At 55.3% G+C, this 12,121-nt stretch overlaps 1 long non-coding RNA gene across 2 annotated transcripts; it reads right to left on the reverse strand.

Annotated features, from left to right (window-relative positions):
- Positions 1 to 3,107: 3,107 nt before the first annotated feature.
- LOC114812915 lies at positions 3,108 to 6,912 on the reverse strand. 2 transcript variants are annotated; one of them, XR_003760529.2, is made up of 2 exons: positions 6,834 to 6,912; positions 3,108 to 3,906 (listed from the first exon to the last, which is right to left on the reverse strand). It is a non-coding gene; the product is annotated as an uncharacterized LOC114812915 (long non-coding RNA). The 2 variants fall into 2 exon arrangements; XR_005660126.1 differs by lacking the exon at positions 6,834 to 6,912 and adding an exon at positions 4,312 to 4,404.
- Positions 6,913 to 12,121: the final 5,209 nt, after the last annotated feature.

The following is a 12,121-nucleotide window of genomic DNA, read 5'->3' on the forward strand; positions in this document are numbered from 1 at the left end:
ACCCGTTGTGTGCCTAGGGCTGACGGCCCCTCAGACCCTGCCCCTCCGGCAGAGAGACCCAAAGTCCAAGCGATGGCGGACCCCAAGTGGTCTGCCCCACCGTCTGATTCACACTATCCACACGGTTCATAGGAGCACTGCCTAGAGGGTGGAGCGATCTCCGTCACTTTCTTCTCCCCCCGCACCATTCACAGCATAGACGTAATATGTGCTTGCATGTTATATACGTAGGAATCTCTCGCTACTTAAGCATCATCATCTTTGTCACCGGGCACGTTTGGTAGTCATGGTGTGGGCACAGGTCAACCCCAGGTGGTCACCTCCATCTCCATCCCCCTGGGTTCCTCCTCAATTTCCAATTCTCAGTGTTTTCTCGGGCCTCCTCTGCTCTATCCACACAGTCCTGACATTATCTTGGCTAGCTGGCTCCCCGAGAAATGGTCCCCCTTCACCTCGGCATTGTCTGTAGATCTCCCTTGTACTTTCCAACCACCCCGAGGAGCTGGTCTCCCTGGAAATAGGGAAACTCTCCCTATCAAAGGTATCTCCTCATTCCCGGCTGCTCCAAACACTTCCCGACTCCAGTCCAACGGCCCCTCTGAGGCACTTTCCCGGCTCCTTCCCACCCCAAGGGAACCAGATTCCTGGAGTGGAATAGTGGTAGACCCCCGGGGTGGGGATTTGAGAGTATGGAGGGCAGGGAAGGAAGGAGATGGGATTGGGGAAGCAGGCAAGAGGGAGATGAATGGTTCCACTGAGGCTGCTGCCTTCCCCTGCCACTGGCCCCTGGACAGAAACAACCCTCTAGATGCCAGTCCCACTCATCCAAGATGGATAAGGTCTTCATCCTTTTCCTCCTTCTCCACCTGCATCTTCTCTCTCTCCTCCACTTCCTACTCTCCCCACCACTCCTCATCCTCCTCCATCTCTTCCTCTCCCTACCAATAATTATGATGCTAATTAAATGTTTACTCTGTTCCAAGCCCCAGGGTAGATATGAGATTGTCAAATTGGACACAGTCCTTTCCCCATATGAGGTTCACAGAGGATGGCAGAATGGGAATTCTATCCCCATTTTACAGATAAGGAAACTGAGGCAAAGAAGAAGTTAAACAACTTGCCCAAAGTCACCCAGTAGGCATACTCCAGAGCCAGTACGAGAACCCAGGCCTCCTGACTTCCAGACCTGTACTCTTTCCACTAGCCACCCTGACCCTTCTCCCTCCTCTTCTTCACCTTCTTCCCTCTTCCCTTTCTTCCTCCTCTTTCTTTGGGAGAGTGGCCTTGTTTCAGAGTCTTTATCTGTGAGCCCCACGTGAGACAACCTGATTACCTTGTATCTACCCTAGTCAAGTGCTTGGTACCTAGTAAGTGCTTAACAAGCCGGAAACTGGAAGCAGTAGGGCTGATCTGGCCAGGGAACCGGGACCCTCCTGTGGACCGGGGAGGGATCGGAAGGATCATCCCAGGGTGGGTGAGGTGGACAGGTCATCTGACTGAAAAAAATAATCATAATAATAGTACTTATTAAGTACTTACTATGTGCCAAGTGCTGTTCTAAGTGCTGAGGTAGATACAAGTTAATCAGGTTGGACACAGTCCTTGTCCCACATGGGGCTCACAGTCTTGATCCCGATTTTCAGATGTGGTAACTGAGGCCCGGAGAAGTGAGGTAACTTGCCAAGGGTCACACAGAAGACATGCGGTGGAGCTGGGATTAGAACCTAGGTCCTTCTGAATCCCAAACTAAGCCTCGCTACTTCCCCTGCCCCTTGGCCGGCCACAGAGGTCTATCTTGTTCAGTGCTGGGGCTGCTCTGGGATTCCATCTGTCCCATGATAGGCTGGAGGTGGGAATAGAGTGAGAGGTGAGGGTCTGAGAAGTCCATCCTCGTGACCCGGAGGACGGGCAGCCTGGGTACGAGCCGGCCCCTCGGGCAGCTCTGCCCCACCGAGGAGCCCCGTTACCTGATCCGGGGTTCACCGCCAATGCCATATTCATCACTGCAGCGCAGGAGTTGGGAGAGGAGCATGGGTGGGGCCAGGGTGACCAGGAAGTGTATGTTGACTCTGTGTGTGTGTATATGGGCGTTGGGGAGCGTGTGGCTTGGGGGTGTTAGGGGAAGAAAGGGTAAATGTTGGGGTTGTGTGGAGAACGATACCCGTGGGCACAGGGCCATTTCTAGGCCCTGTTTCCAAACTAAAAGTAGGGCAGTGTGTTAAGAAATGCGCCAAAGGGAAACTGATCGGAAGCCCACCTATCCACCTATTGGCCGACCTGTGCCCTCGCCATAGCTGCGAGAGGCGCGCATTGGAGAAGATGACGACTTTAACGTGGAATGAGCCTCATTTGAATGGTCATGCCAAGTGCATGGAACGTGCCAGTGTTGGCTAAGCCTGCCTGATGGACGGTGTGGGTGGAGGAGGAAGTGGCCAACATCGTTCCACCACCCGGCTGGCACCCAAGGAAGTCATGGGAGATAAAAAGAGAGGATCTCTTTTGCCCCTGGGCTCTCAGGCTGGCACCCCTTTGCTTCTTTGTCCCCGGAGCCCACGTGACAAAGTCCGGATGCCGGACTCCTGGATCTCTTGGCCTATGGTGCTTTCGGCAGAGAGAGTTGCTCTGCCCTGGACAAGGGTCTTTGGGGACCTGACCAATAAATTCAGCTCTCTCCCCACAACCAGGACCACTTCCTGTTACCTAATTGCTCATATGGGGGGCTGGAGGGGCGGGAATTTCAGGGGCCCCTGGCCGACAAGTGGAGGTATGTTTGTTGGGGGTGGGGAGGTGCATATGAGAGGTGGGCATGTCTGGGTGGGAGATTGGGAGAGCTGGGAAAGGATGTTTGGGAGCTCGGGAGGGGCTGAGCGATGTCTGGGAGTGGGGACACACTACTCCTCCAATGCCAACCCCCTAACTGTGCCTCACTATCATCTCTCTCTGGTCCTAGACCTCCCCAGCCCTTCAATCAGTAAGTGGCATTTATTGAGTGCTTACTATGGGAAAAGCACCATTCTAAGCGCTTGGGAGAGTACAATATAACAGAATTAGCAGACACATTCCCTGCCCATAATGAGCTTACAGTCTCACGATGGGGGAGACAGACATTAATATGAATACATGAGTAATTTATTACAATTCCCATCCAACAGACCTCCGCTCTCTCCACCTTCAAAAACCTTCTAAACATCCCCTCCAAAATGCCCACCCTGATCGACTTTTCATTTCCCTAAGCCTTCCCTTCTGCCTTGTCTGTATACTTGGGTATGTTCCCTTTAAGCACTTTGACGACAAATTTACGTCCATATCCTTATTCCGCTGCTTTCCCTGTCTGTATTGTATTTTGATGTCTGCCCCCCGGCCCAGACTGTGAGTTGCCTGTGTCTCCCAAGCTCTGTACACAGGAATCACTCAATACCCATTACTGTTCAATGAGGGAAGATCCTAGGGGGCTTAGGGAAGCCCAGCCGCTCCAGGGGTGAGAGGAGAGGGGGCATTTCTGCCTCTCACTTCGGTTGGGGCAGTCAGCCTGGGGCAGGTTAGAGCCAGTGAACCCACCCCCATCGTAGCACAGCCCTATTTATTCAGCCCCCAGCCCCAACCGGTCCGCCACCTCACCCCCACCACACCAACCCCTGCTCTGTCCCCACCCCACTGCAGGGCCTTGGGGAAAAGGGAACAGGAGCGGTGAGGACTAGCACAGGAAGTAGAGAGGTGGTCCGCCATGAGCAACGTGGCTGAGCAATGCCTCACTTAGGGTATTTGACAAACTGACACTCAACCACACGGAGTGTCCAACTCAGCTTGTCAAATACACGGAGCGCGGCACTGCGGTGTGGTCACGTGGTCGCGTGGTCTCGTGGTCCCGGGAGAGGCCGTGGGGAGGGGCTTCGGAGAGACGTGGCCCTGGAGGGGAAGACGGTGACAGAGATATAGAGGGGAGAGAGGTCAGGCGGGACCCGGCCCATTTTGTCACGCAGATGGCTGAAAGGAAACCCTGCCCTCTCCGGCACCCTTCCTCCACTAAGGCCGAAGCCACGGGGCCAGAAGTGGGCAAGGAAGCTGTCTGGGCCTGGAAGCCGCGGCTGAACCAAGGGAGGAAGAGGGGCAGGAGAGGTGGCCTCTGGAACCGGACTGGGAGCTGGGAACTCCTGAGTCCTCAGGCAACTACTCAACTTGAGCCCCACCTGCTCATTCCCCCTCACGGGGTCTCCTGACTGGAGGGGGTAATGGAAGCACCTCTGGGGGTGGAGAGAGGGCAGGCTAAAACTCCCAGACCCACCCTTGAGGGGCAGAAGGGAGAACAGGCACCTCGTCTTGGAGCTCCTGAAACAGGAGAGGTCTGGGGGGGGATGGGGTAGATCAAGGGGCTTTCTGCAGCCTGGTGTGGGGTTCCCCTCTGGCTCTTGGGCAGATCAGGTGCTCCAGTCCCAAGGACAGCCGATCAGCCCCTGTGGGAATGAGCCCGGAATTCAAGAGGCTGGGACCTCAGTCTATCGAGGGAGAAGCAGAGCAGTGGGATTGGCTCCATGGCCTCCCCAGAGGGCTCCTGGGGAACCCGGGCAAGTCATTCAGCCCCGTGAACCTGTCCTCCCAGCCCTCCCGCCTCCTCCCCCCAGGTCTGGGGTCTGCATTTTCACACCGCCTCTAGATCTGACCTGGGGTGGTCGCGCTGTGGTCACGGTGGCTGGCTGCACCTGGGCCCACTGGGTGACCCTGGGTGAGTCACTTCTCTGTGCCTCAATTACCTCATCTGTGAAATGGGGATTAAGACTGTGTCCAACCTGATCACCTTCTATCTACCCAGGGCTTAGAACAGTGGTTGGCACATACTAAGCGCTTAACAAGTACCACAGTAATTATTATTGGGCCCGGGTGCGGGTGGCGGCCACTTCCTGCTCCTCTTGGCCCTCGGTGTGCTGGGGCTTGGACCTGGTCCCCTTCTGGCCCACCCAGCCACGATCTTCCGCTCTTGGCTTCTCTGGCACTGCTCGAGTCGAGGCTGCTCGGCATTTCCGGTATTACTTCCGGTCCGTGACCCCAGGAAATCTTCTGTTTCCAAAGGAAAAACCATCCCAGCCAGGGGTCGGGACCCAAGGAGGAAGATGCCTTGTTCCCTTCCTCCTTCTCTAGTTCCCCGGCCCCCAGCCCCGAACCCCAGCCTGCCTACCCACTACATCTCCTCATCCACTTTCCATGTTCCCCCTCCTGTGCCCTCCCGTCCCTGCCTCCACATCCCTCGGCCCTGCATTCTCCATCCCCCCTATTCCTGCACCTCCTTACCCTCGGCCTCCGCTTCAGGGAAAGGTTGGCTGGTGGAAGGGAGCCCTGGGGTGAAGCTGGTGGGAACGGCTTGGTCTCTTGGAAGACCACGGGTGGCATACTGGCCAGTCTGCTTCCGGTTTTCGTTCCCTTATAATTCTACTGGTCTGGTTCCTCCGTGGCAGGGACAATCAGGCCCTCTGCGGCCTGAGAACAAGTAACAGCCTCACGTGGTCAGGCATTAACTCCATGAGAACTGGGAACCTTGGAACAGGGGCATGGGGGAGCCCCCCTGCCCAAGACCCCAAAGAGTTGGGGAGAGGGCCCCGGCTGGCAGAGCGAGGGACGGTGGATGGGGCAGCCGGACCAAGACCCGGCTGCACCCAGAGTCTCAGTTGCCATTTGGCAAGGAGAGCTCCTTCCAGGGTCCAGTCAGTCAGTCAGCCAATCAGATTTATTGAGCGCCTACTGTGTGCAGAGCACTGTACTAAGCGCTTGGGAGTGTATAACATAAAAATAAACGGGCTCATTACCTTCCCACAATGAGAAGAGCCGCGGGTGCCCTTTAGTGAGCTCAGCATGGCCTTGAGGCAGAGGTTTGGTGGACACCTGGGTCCAGCCCCCAGCAAGGCCATCCGCCCTGTCCCAGGCTCAGTGTCAGTGGCTGGAGCTGAGAGAGCGTAACCACCCTCTAGCTCTCTCCTACCAGTGTTTAAGGTCTGGGGGCCCCAGGGTGGCTGAACCCCAGGAATGTAGCGTGGCCTGGCAGGCGGCTAAAAAGTCAGGTCCGGTTTCTCAGACCTCGCTGGGCCGGCTCAGGGCCGTGGGACCCCGGCATATTAGGCTGACCAGCCCTGGGGGCGTTCGGGCCCTGCGGAGGATCCCTCCCTGCCTCCAAGACCCCCACGGGGGGGACTAACTAGTCTCTGCAGCAGAGGCACGGACCAGGAGGCAGGGAGGGGAGCAGCAGCTGGGGCTGGGGAGAACCAGAGGCCCTGGTGGGTGCCTCCCTGGAGACTGGCTTCTCTCCCCAGAGGGGACGGGGCTGGAGCCCCTAGGAAAGCTAACCACACGACGATCCCTGTCTGCCTCACACTGCCCGACTCCCCCAAAGCCCCACAGCATCCCATTCCGGCCTCTGGAATGGTCAGCTGTGCACCATGTCTTGACTGAGCAGTGTCTGCCACTGAGACCTGGCCAACTGCTCCTAGCTCAGGGATCAGCTTGGCTCCCCTGACCCTTGGCCTGACCCGGGACACCCCAGCTCTAGACCCCAGCTTTGAGCTCCCAGACCCCAGCAGCGCATTCTGGCTCATGCCCCTTCCTGCCCCTTCCCTATCACTCCTGTTCCCTTCTCTCGGCTTTTGAACGCTCCTGTCCCTCTGCATACACCTGCCCCGTCCTACATCCACATATGTCCCCCCAGCCACTCCCGGCCCGTCCTGTTTCCTCTTGCACCCTCAGGCACCCAACTGCACCCCTGTCTTTCCCCACTCTGCCCTTTCTAGCCCCTTCCTGCCCCCTCCTCCTATCCCAAAGTCCCCGGGGAGCCATCAGGCCAGATACTGTACCTTTGCTGGGTGCCGGCCCCGGGCTGGGGCCGGGCGGGGGTGGGGGCAGGGGGCAGGGAGCTGCAAAGGCAGGGAGGAGGCGCCCCCCGCATGACAGAGCCCCCCAGCTCCCCGGTTGACTGGCAGGGAGAGCCCCGGCCGGGAACTGGGACCGTTGACAGGGAGGCCACGAGTTTTGAAGAGGCCTGCACTCCTGCAGGAGGAAGCAGAAATGGGGAAGATAAGACTGAGGTTAGCCAGCGGAAATCTGCATGGGAAATGACAACACTTCTGGGTTGTGAAAGCCTCTCTAACTCTGCAACAGCAGCAGAGCCAGGAACGTGGATGGGGCCAGGACTGGGGCCGGGGCCGGGGCAGGGGCAAGGCCGGGATGAAGGCAGGAATGAAGGCAGGAATGAAGACAGGAGCGGAGACAGGGCAAAGGCAGGGATGGGGCAAGGGAATGATAATAAAAATAATAACTCCGGTATTTCTGAAGTGCTTGCTATGTGCCAAGCACTGTTCTAAGTGCTGGGGTAGATACACAGTTAATCAGGTTGGACACAGTCCCTGTCCCACATGGGGCTCAAACTCTTAATTCCCATTTTACTGATGAAGGAACTGAGGCTCAGAGAAGTGAAGTGACTTGTCCAACATCACCCAGTAGACACGTGGCGGAGCCGGGAAGGAAGGAAGGCAGGAGCAAGGCAGGGACAGGGCAGAGGCAGGGATAAGGCAGGGGCATGGACAGATAGGGGCAAAATCAGCAGACCTCCACCCTGGCCCAAACTGTCCCCTGCCAACCCCGGGATCCCCGAGATCTGGGTTCAGCATAGTGGCTAGAGCATGGGGCTGAGAATCATACAGCTGTGGGTTCTAATCCTGCTCCCGCCACTTGTCTGCTGTGTGACCTTGGATAAATCGCTTCACTTTTCTGGGCCTCTGTTTCCTCTTCTGCAAAATGGGGATTGAAACTGTGAGCCCTACACGGGACAGGGACTGTGACCAACCCGATTTACTTGTATCGACCCCGGTGCTTAGTACAGTCCCTGGCACACAGTAAGCACTTAACAAATATCAGAATTATTATTATTATCATAATTATTATCAGCAAGGAGCCAGACCTCTGTTGGAGCAAAATCCTCTAGCTACAAAGGACCTTCCTGTCAGCTGCCCCAGCAGCTGGCTTGTCAAGGCATCTCGAAGAAAAGCCCCTCACCACCCTGTCTCCCCCTCCACAGCATGCCAGTGGCCAGAAAGATCCAGGAGTTCACCTGTCACAAGAAGGCAGAGAACGGCTCTTGGGAGGGGAAGCTAGTGTGGGGGGTGGCCAGCCAGCGTGGGGGCTGGCGGAAGCAGGGGTGGGGAAGGGACCCGCCGCCTTGGGAGCTGGCAGCTCAAGACCCCAGGCCGAGAGAGGCCTCAGTATTCAGCCCTGCTGGGATTCAAGTGTCCTGGGCTCCTGCAGACAGCTGTTCTGGCGGCCTGCTCCTCCTCTCCTCCCAGATCCCCACTTCAACCCAGCTCCTGTGGGGTCCTGGTGACCCAGGAGTTAGTCTGGAGGGGTGGGGAAGCCAGGGAGGTTTGACCCCTCAGTCCCTGCCTTGCTGAGGTGCTCAGCTGGGTGCTCACACTTGAAAATCATGCCCCCTCCCCTAACCCCCCCAACTCTTCTGTCCATATCTGTAACCTTTGTGGGCGGAGAATGTATCTACCAGCTCTGATGCATTGTAGTCAGTCCATCGTATTCATTGAGAGTGCTCTGCACACAGTACATTCTCAATGAATACGATGGACTGACTACAATGTACTAAACGCTTGGAAGAGTACCATATAACAATATAACAGACACATTCCCTGCCCATAGCAAGCTTACAGTCTAGAAGGGGAGACAGGCACGAATATACATAAATGAATTACAGATATGTACATAAGTGCTATGGGGTTGGGAGGGGGAAGAATAAGGGAAGCAAGTCAGTGTGACTCAGAAGGGAGTGGGAAAAGAAGAGCGCTTAGTCAGGGAAGGCTTCCTGGAGGAGATGTGCCTTCAATAAGGCTTTGAAGATGGGGACAGTCATTGTCGGATAGGAGGAGGGAGGGCGTTCCAGGCCAGAGGCAGGACGTGGGTGAGAGATCCGTGGTGAGTTACACAAGATCAAGGTTAGCATCAGAGGAGCAGAGTTTGTGGACTGAGTTGTAGTAGGAGAGTAGTGAAGTGAGGTAGGAGGGGAGCAAAATGATTGACTGCTTTAAAGCCAAAGGTGAGGAGTTTCTGTTTGATCCAGAGCTGGATGGTCAACCAACGAAGTTTATTGAGAAGAGAGGAAACAAGGCCTGAATATTTTTGTAGAAAAATGATCCTGGCAGCAGAATGAAGTATGGGCTGGAGTGGGGAGAGACAGGAGGCAGGGAGGTCATCGCTTAGTACAGTACACTGCACACAGTAAATGCTCAGTAAATACCCCCGATTGATTGATTGCTAAAGATCAGTTACTCTCCATCCTCTCTTCTCCCCCTGAGTTGGGCAGATAGAGAAAGCATCTGTGGGGGTAGAGGCTAGTAGGGAGGGGAAGGTTTGGCTCTGAGTAACACCGAGAAGCCCCTCACCCCTCTGCTCAAGGGAGCCAAGTGATGGTCCTGCTTGGGTTGGGTGGGGAAGAGGGCAGGGTCCAGGCTCAGTGGCCTGAGGGCTGATTGCTGCTGATTAGCTGTGTGACCCCAGACAAGCCACCAGCCCCCTCTGGGCTGCCGGGACCAGCTCTAAAATGGGGATATAGGGGGGTCCAGACTGAAACCAAATGACCCAGGTGGTAACTTCAGACCCTGCTGAACCCAGTCCCAAAGTGAGCTGAGCCACCGCCTCCACCCCGACCGGTCTCCCCATCCTGCCACGTGGCTTGGACAATGCTGGGAGGAAAGGGAACAGGGTCAGTATCTTCCCCAGAATGCAGTAGCACTTGGTCAACGTGGCCACCGCTCTGCCTCCGAGCAGGGTGTTGCCTAACCCGGCCCCTCTGGCCAAGGCCTCTCGATTTTTTAAAGAGCTCACGGGGTTTGGATGCTATACTTTCCTTCAGAGATATGGGTTTCTTCGGGTAAGTAGTAGTGGAAATTAGCAGAGCTTAGAACAGTGCTTGGCACACGTTAAGCGCTTGACAGATAACATGACTATTATCTGTCATAGCAGTAGTGTTTATTGGGCACGTTCTCGGTACGATGGACTGTACTTGGAAGAGACAAAACCAAGAAGTATACACATGACCTGCCCACAAGGAGTTTCCACTCTAATGGCCCAAAACAGAGGTGAGCTAATCAGCTGGCTAGTTATTTTAGGGTTGACTGGGAGTTTTTCTGGGAAAGTCCCAAGCCATCTCTTCCCCTGCCCGGTGCCGTTATTGCTAGGCAGCATCTCTTCCTCACAGAAAATGTCTCTACCAGTACTCTACCAGTCTCGACTATGGGAGGGAGAGTCAAGCAGAGGCCTGTCCGATCCATTCCCAGCTTGGCCAGTGGCTACTGAGTGGAAGGCAATCTGTTACAAATCAAAACTCACCTATGCTGGGCAGCAGAGGCATGGGACAGACTCGAGACGGAGAGTCAAGTTTACAGCGCGGAAGGAGGCAGTGGTAAACCACTTCTGGATTTTTACCAAGAAATCTCAATGGATACACCACCAGAACAATCGCAGATGGAGGTACCGTGTTGTGGGAGAGATGCATCCATGGTGTCGCTACGGGTCAGAGATGACTCGACAGCGTAAGACAAGACAAGGGGAGTGAGAGGGCCAGAGTCCTCTCTCCCACGACTTCAAGGAGAGAGTGAGAGTCCCAGAAGAGATGTTCCCTATTTGGCCTGGTTCTTCCCGACAGCCAGAGGATCCATCTGGGAAGCAGACCCTGTCAGTCCCCTCTAGCACTGACAGCTGGGAGGAGTTGAATCAGGTTGCCCAGGGGATTCTCAGGGCTCCAGAGAAACAGCACGGTCCACTGGACAGAGCACGGGCCTAGGAGTCAGAAGCACCTGGGTTCTAATCCTGGCTCTGTCGCTAGTCTACTGTGTGACCTTGGCGAGTCACTTCACTTCTCTATGCCTCAGTTACCTTACCTGTAAAATAGGGATAAGAGTCTGAACTCTGTGTGGGACAGGGATGGTGTCGGATCTGATTAACTTCTATCTATCCCAGAGCTTAGAACAGAGCTCGGCACATAGCACTTAAAAATAGCATAATAATAATAATTATTAATTATTATTGTCCAGGCTCTGCCGCACACCCAGAGTGGGGGATGAAGGGGATGCTGGGGAGAAGGAACCACCAGCCTGGGGCCAAGGAGGGAGCTGGGGAGCCCAGGCCGAGATTTACTTCCAAGGATCGGGGCTGCCTGATTGAAGGAAAGAAACACCCCTATTCTGGTGCTCGTGGCGGTGCCGGTGCCCAAGGAAAGATGGGGAGATGGGTACTTCCTCCCCCAAACCAGCCTCACACTGGGGTGGAGCAGAGGACCCATCTTTGTCTCCTAGAGGGTTTGGCTGGGCAGCTCCAAGCCCTGCTCAGGCCTAGTTTAGCAAGCAGCAGGGGAAAGAGCCAAGGATAAAGCCCATTTCCTTTGCAATCGGCAGCCCAGAACCCTGCAACAGCGGGGTCATTGCATGGAGGGTTTCCCAACGCCCTCCTTGCCGCAGGTCACAGCTCTTGCAGGAGAACCCCAAGCCAAATCTTGGAGGACTCCCCCCAGGCTGGCGAACACACCCAGATGCCTTCAATCATCCAGCCAGTCAGTCAATCGTAGTAATCGAGCACTTACTGTTGGCAGAGCACTGTATTAAGAGTACAATGTAATGGTTAACAGATACATTCCCTGCCTACAGCGAGTTTACGGTTTAGATTGGGAGTCAGATGTAAATATAAATAAATAAATGACAGATATGGACGTAAGTGCCGTGGGGCTGGGAAGGGAGATGAATAAAGGGAGCAAGTCAGGGGAACGCAGAAGGGAGTGAGAGAAGAGGAAAGGAGGGGTTAGTCGAGGAAGGCCTCTTGGAAGAGATGTGACCGATACAGCTTTGAAGGGCAAGGAAAGTCATTATCTGTCAGATGTGAGGAGGGAGGGAGTTGCAAGCCAGAGACAGGATGCGGGTGAGAGGTCAGAGGCGAGAAAGACAAGATCAAGGTAGACTGAGAAAGTTAGCACTAGAGTGAAGTGTGCGGGCTAGATTGTTTTAGGCGGTGAGGAAGGAGGGGTCAAGAAGATGGAGTGCTTTAAAGCCTTTAGATGGCCAAGCTGGGTTTTTTGGTTGTTGTTTCTATGGTA

The sequence above is a fragment of the Ornithorhynchus anatinus genome, chromosome 6 (genome assembly GCF_004115215.2).
Source record: "Ornithorhynchus anatinus isolate Pmale09 chromosome 6, mOrnAna1.pri.v4, whole genome shotgun sequence".
In the NCBI taxonomy this organism is placed as follows: Eukaryota; Metazoa; Chordata; class Mammalia; order Monotremata; family Ornithorhynchidae; genus Ornithorhynchus; species Ornithorhynchus anatinus.